This window comes from Physella acuta, unplaced genomic scaffold, assembly GCF_028476545.2.
Source record: "Physella acuta isolate Inbredline_101_S28 unplaced genomic scaffold, ASM2847654v3 ptg001264l, whole genome shotgun sequence".
NCBI lineage: Eukaryota > Metazoa > Mollusca > Gastropoda > Physidae > Physella > Physella acuta.
In genome coordinates, this window is record NW_026732779.1 from 308227 (window position 1) to 315461 (window position 7235).

Consider the following 7235-nt stretch of genomic DNA (forward strand, 5'->3'; position numbering starts at 1 on the left):
TTACATAACACTTACACATACACTTACACTGCTCGCAGAGCCGTTCAACCAGTTACAGATTGCGCCTAAGATTAGCTCAAGGCCAGTACACGACAACCTAGCCAGAACTTGAGTTATATGATCAGGTTCACACATACCATAACATAGACATACATTAGCAAGCAGAGACACCAGTCACACCACAAGATTTCAGGAACTAGAACAAAGACATTTCTTTCAAGAACACAGACACAAGATTTTATGTTTTTGTAAACTGTGCTGTCCCATTTTTTATTTGATTTATATGATTGATGTTAGGGATAGAATAGAGTAGTAAGATAGATAGTTGTTGATGTATTAGATTTGTAGTAGACGCTGAAAAATATAATTTGTCAGCTACAGAAAGGGAAAGAGATATGTGATGACGCAAGATTACGTCAGACATGTTTAGCAGATATAGGTTAGCAGAAACAGACTATAGGCCTAGTTGGTTGGGTAGAGAGGCCAATGGGCGCACAGGGCTGACCGGTCACGTGGGACGGTCAGCTGACCACTGAGGCGTGGGTCAGTAGAGCGATAGGCCAGCAGTTGATAGGTAGCGGTCAGAGACGGCCGAGAATGTAGATAGTTAGGAGATGATGATTAGCTAGCGAAGGTAGAAGGTGTTAGGTTGTAGAATGTAGAGAACAGTTAGTGTTAGGATTGGTCATGGGAGTGCGTAGTTAGTGGTATAATGAACAGTCAGATAGAAGTAGTACAGTGTAGATCAGTTAGGTAGAAACTTGAATATATATATCAATTTAATAAAGAACAATTATAGTTGAACTTGAACTGTGTGTTATTGGATTCATTCGTTCCCGCCTTCTTAAAAATCCCCACCCTCACATATATGTATATGTATATGTATATGTATATGTATATGTATATGTATATGTATATGTATATGTATATGTATATGTATATGTATATGTATATGTATATGTATATGTATATGTATATGTATATGTATATGTATATGTATATGTATATGTATATGTATATGTATATGTATATGTATATGTATATGTATATGTATATGTATATGTATATGTATATGTATATGTATATGTATATGTATATGTATATGTATATGTATATGTATATGTATATGTATATGTATATGTATATGTATATGTATATGTATATGTATATGTATATGTATATGTATATGTATATGTATATGTATATGTATATGTATATGTATATGTATATGTATATGTATATGTATATGTATATGTATATGTATATGTATATGTATATGTATATGTATATGTATATGTATATGTATATGTATATGTATATGTATATGTATATGTATATGTATATGTATATGTATATGTATATGTATATGTATATGTATATGTATATGTATATGTATATGTATATGTATATGTATATGTATATGTATATGTATATGTATATGTATATGTATATGTATATGTATATGTATATGTATATGTATATGTATATGTATATGTATATGTATATGTATATGTATATGTATATGTATATGTATATGTATATGTATATGTATATGTATATGTATATGTATATGTATATGTATATGTATATGTATATGTATATGTATATGTATATGTATATGTATATGTATATGTATATGTATATGTATATGTATATGTATATGTATATGTATATGTATATGTATATGTATATGTATATGTATATGTATATGTATATGTATATGTATATGTATATGTATATGTATATGTATATGTATATGTATATGTATATGTATATGTATATGTATATGTATATGTATATGTATATGTATATGCATATGCATATGCATATGCATATGCATATGCATATGCATATGCATATGCATATGCATATGCATATGCATATGTATATGTATATGTATATGTATATGTATATGTATATGTATATGTATATGTATATGTATATGTATATGTATATGTATATGTATATGTATATGTATATGTATATGTATATGTATATGTATATGTATATGTATATGTATATGTATATGTATATGTATATGTATATGTATATGTATATGTATATGTATATGTATATGTATATGTATATGTATATGTATATGTATATGTATATGTATATGTATATGTATATGTATATGTATATGTATATGTATATGTATATGTATATGTATATGTATATGTATATGTATATGTATATGTATATGTATATGTATATGTATATGTATATGTATATGTATATGTATATGTATATGTATATGTATATGTATATGTATATGTATATGTATATGTATATGTATATGTATATGTATATGTATATGTATATGTATATGTATATGTATATGTATATGTATATGTATATGTATATGTATATGTATATGTATATGTATATGTATATGTATATGTATATGTATATGTATATGTATATGTATATGTATATGTATATGTATATGTATATGTATATGTATATGTATATGTATATGTATATGTATATGTATATGTATATGTATATGTATATGTATATGTATATGTATATGTATATGTATATGTATATGTATATGTATATGTATATGTATATGTATATGTATATGTATATGTATATGTATATGTATATGTATATGTATATGTATATGTATATGTATATGTATATGTATATGTATATGTATATGTATATGTATATGTATATGTATATGTATATGTATATGTATATGTATATGTATATGTATATGTATATGTATATGTATATGTATATGTATATGTATATGTATATGTATATGTATATGTATATGTATATGTATATGTATATGTATATGTATATGTATATGTATATGTATATGTATATGTATATGTATATGTATATGTATATGTATATGTATATGTATATGTATATGTATATGTATATGTATATGTATATGTATATGTATATGTATATGTATATGTATATGTATATGTATATGTATATGTATATGTATATGTATATGTATATGTATATGTATATGTATATGTATATGTATATGTATATGTATATGTATATGTATATGTATATGTATATGTATATGTATATGTATATGTATATGTATATGTATATGTATATGGTCATGGTCATGGTCATGGTCATGGTCATGGTCATGGTCATGGTCATGGTCATGGTCATGGTCATGGTCATGGTCATGGTCATGGTCATGGTCATGGTCATGGTCATGGTCATGGTCATGGTCATGGTCATGGTCATGGTCATGGTCATGGTCATGGTCATGGTCATGGTCATGGTCATGGTCATGGTCATGGTCATGGTCATGGTCATGGTCATGGTCATGGTCATGGTCATGGTCATGGTCATGGTCATGGTCATGGTCATGGTCATGGTCATGGTCATGGTCATGGTCATGGTCATGGTCATGGTCATGGTCATGGTCATGGTCATGGTCATGGTCATGGTCATGGTCATGGTCATGGTCATGGTCATGGTCATGGTCATGGTCATGGTCATGGTCATGGTCATGTTCATGTTCATGTTCATGTTCATGTTCATGTTCATGTTCATGTTCGTGTTCGTGTTCGTGTTCGTGTTCGTGTTCGTGTTCGTGTTCGTGTTCGTGTCCGTGTTCGTGTTCGTGTTCGTGTTCATGTTCATATTTATATTTTTATTTTTATTTTTATTTTTATTTTTATTTTTATTTTTATTTTTATTTTTATTTTTATTTTTATATATAAACGCAAACATAAACACAAACATAAAAGCTAAATTAAACGCAAACGAAATCAAAAATGTAAAGGAAACATAAAAATAAAGGTAAACAATAACGCAAACGTAAACATAAACGCGGTACGGCTAACCTAAAAAACTCGAGTCCACACAGCTCTGATGGGTACCTGATTCATGTTAGGGAAAGTAAAGATGGCGAAGAAATTGTTGACTTTCATATGCTGAGGTTAAGAAACAAAAAAAAAACTCTACTTCATCTGCCCAAATAGATCGCTAGGTCTAAAGAAGATTCTTTACTTATAAAATAAACTCAAACATAAAACAAACTAAAAGCAAACATAAAAACAAAATACAAATATAAACACAAAAAAATAACGTAAAAAGTAACGCACAAATAAACGCAAACATGGACTTAAACATGAAGGACATTATGGAACGGTTTTTAAACTATTATTGGTTAAAAATAATAATTAATAAAAATCTTGTATTTCAAATAACTGTGATGTACCTTTCACATTGCACGTTATCAACAATCAATGCTAATTCCGTAATTCTTTTCCAATACGAAAACAAACTATAAGGAAGTAATTGTTTTTTCTGAAGAAATGTTTTTTAATTGATTTATTCATCATGGGAAGTAATTATTAAAAAGGTATGTAATTTGTGCAATTCTTCAGACATAATTGTACCATTTGTGAAAAGTAATGCAATTATTTTAATCTGTGTTGTTTGCACCTGGCGTCAATTAAAATGTTAAATTGTAAAATGAATACTTATTTTTTAAAATAATCAATATTGAGTTTTCTTGAGATCAATTTAGATTTTAGTACAGAAATGAACACTTTAAAAAAATTACACAATGGCGATCAACTCAAGTTCTTTTTTATTTGACTGATTCTATAAATACACCTACGCCATATAAGCAGAGTCTCTTTGTACTTCATTGATTAGATATACATCTAATAATATATTAATTACATCGTGTAACATACCTGGTGCAAAAATAGCCCCCATCCAAGACTGGTCAATGATCGTCCCGTCGTCCTCCCAAACAAAGCTGCCCTCAGTGACCAAATCATTGAGGCCAAACCAAAATCTGCTGGTGTAATTGAACCCAATTTCCAGGAATATGGCCAGTTTATCGTCGTTCTTTAATGTGTAGAGATGTGAATTTTTACCTAGAACGTCATTAGAATTATGATTACAGTTTTTTAAACAAATAACTAATAAAAGTGATACAAATAAATTAGATAATTTTTTCACCCTAATTAGTGTTTTTAAATATGAATGATTTCTACAAGAAATTTCCCAAAAAATCATTCAACAGATTTGGCTTAAACGAAAACTTTTCTTTTTTTGTTGCTGTACCTGATGTAGATATATTATGGGAGAGGGGTGATACTTTTACTTATAGACAGATTTTCAGTTGATATTTGAGGGGTTAGTGTATATGTAAGAATTAAGGATACAACGACAGTATCGAGAATATGCGAAGTGGTAGTCTATAGATTATATGTAGTGCTAAATCAAGCAAAGTAGATAATATATGATTACACAGTATCAACAAAATACATTTCTCATGTGTATTATGGGAAAAAAAGTTGTACCTAGACAGATGTCTCTAGCTTGAGTGTAGTTTTTTAAATCACTGGAGATGTAAACACATACGGTGACGTCCCCTTTAGAGATGAACTGAAAGCCGTTTGCCGTGTCACAAGTTTTACCAGCTGAGTAGATATCGCCGTCACTATAGTGTTGGGTCGTCGTTAGCCAAGATCCTAGAGTTGGATATGTAAAAAATAAACTATTTTAAGCATCAGTGAGTTTTATTTTAATTATAACCAATTATTACACCATTATTATTCGAAATCTTTAAAACTAAACAGACGATCCATAATCCTTAATCTTAAATTTTATAATTCTGTCCTTTACAAGATTTTCATGTATTTTCAAATATATATATATATATATATATATATATATATATATATATATATATATATATATATATATATATATATATATATATATATATATATATATATATATATATATATATATATATATATATATATATATATAAAAGATCGTGTGCGTTACGTTATGCCTCTTAACGATACTTTTAACCCCCCCCCCCTCACCACCCTGACCCCTTTCCACATAGTTCATCTATTTAGATCTTATTCATGTGTGACGTGATGGAATAAATATCTATTAAAACTGGATGAAAGATTGTTTTAAAATATCAGAATTGCTAATACATTATGTTTTACATACTTACCTAAACTGCAGTTACCAGTTGATTTCTGATAATAAAAAGATGAACACGAAATTTTGGCTGAACAGAGAGCAGCGCAGGACGTACGACTGGTCTTGGTGAACTCTAGTCCAAGGGAACTAACCGCTACTGGCTGGCCTGTTTGACGTACATATGTTTTTGTACTTATATCCCTTTGCATGCTTTCTGCAAAAATAAAATTCGTACCAACTAAAATACATTAAAAAATAATTAAACACAATTGTTTTCTAAAATAGTTTAATAGTGTTAACACAGCTCTCTTATCATTTGTTAAAATATTGCTACTTCGATTTACATATTTTTGATAAACATTTTTACCATTTTTATATACATAGTAAAATAGTTTTAAATATTTTAAGCATACATATTACATACGTTTTATTAGAGCCAATTTAAATTTATTATCATAAGTTTAATGAATTAAGTGTTATCAATGTGATCGAACGATGACTTACCAGACAAAGCCAGTGACATTACAAAAAATAATCGAAGCATCTTCAGTAGTGCTGTATACCTTAGACAACGTTTTAGCTGTTGAAGAAATCTGAGCACTGAGCTCTCTTACGTTGTTGAGAAATCTAATTAATAACAAAGTTTCGTGGAAAAAAATGTTACATTTTACAATAGTTTATTCTAAATTTTTAATACATTTTTTTTTACAGAAAGTCATTAAAGATATTAGAAGCTAACATATTGTATGGCAATACTTAAAACAACTATTAAAGAAACCAAAATCCAATTATAAATGTGTTTATAAATACTTTACTAAATATGTCACAGCGAAGTGAATATATTATACACTTCAGATCTTGCAGTTAGTATAAGCTTCAATTATTATAACATAATAAACTGTGGTAGCTGTGTCATTAAACAAATTTATATTTAAAAAAAGCTGTTAAAATTTTCATAATTTAAATATAAAACTGAACATACACAAGTTTATTTTCAATCAGACTTTTTATAGAACTGTAATTTTTTTTCACATAATCAGTAGTACACGATTTATTTTCAAGCTCCACACATATCAAATTAGAAGACCAAATTAAAAACTTTAATTTAGTACAATGAACGACGTATATTTAATGCAGCTTATGCTTATTATTGAAATAGTATGTCTGGTGCTTGAGTTTAATTATAACGCTAATTTGTAAGAGGGTAATTACTTGCTAGAGAACGTGACGAGGTTGATCAATGCTAATCGACATTTCTTCAAAGAATAAAAACCTATAACTGG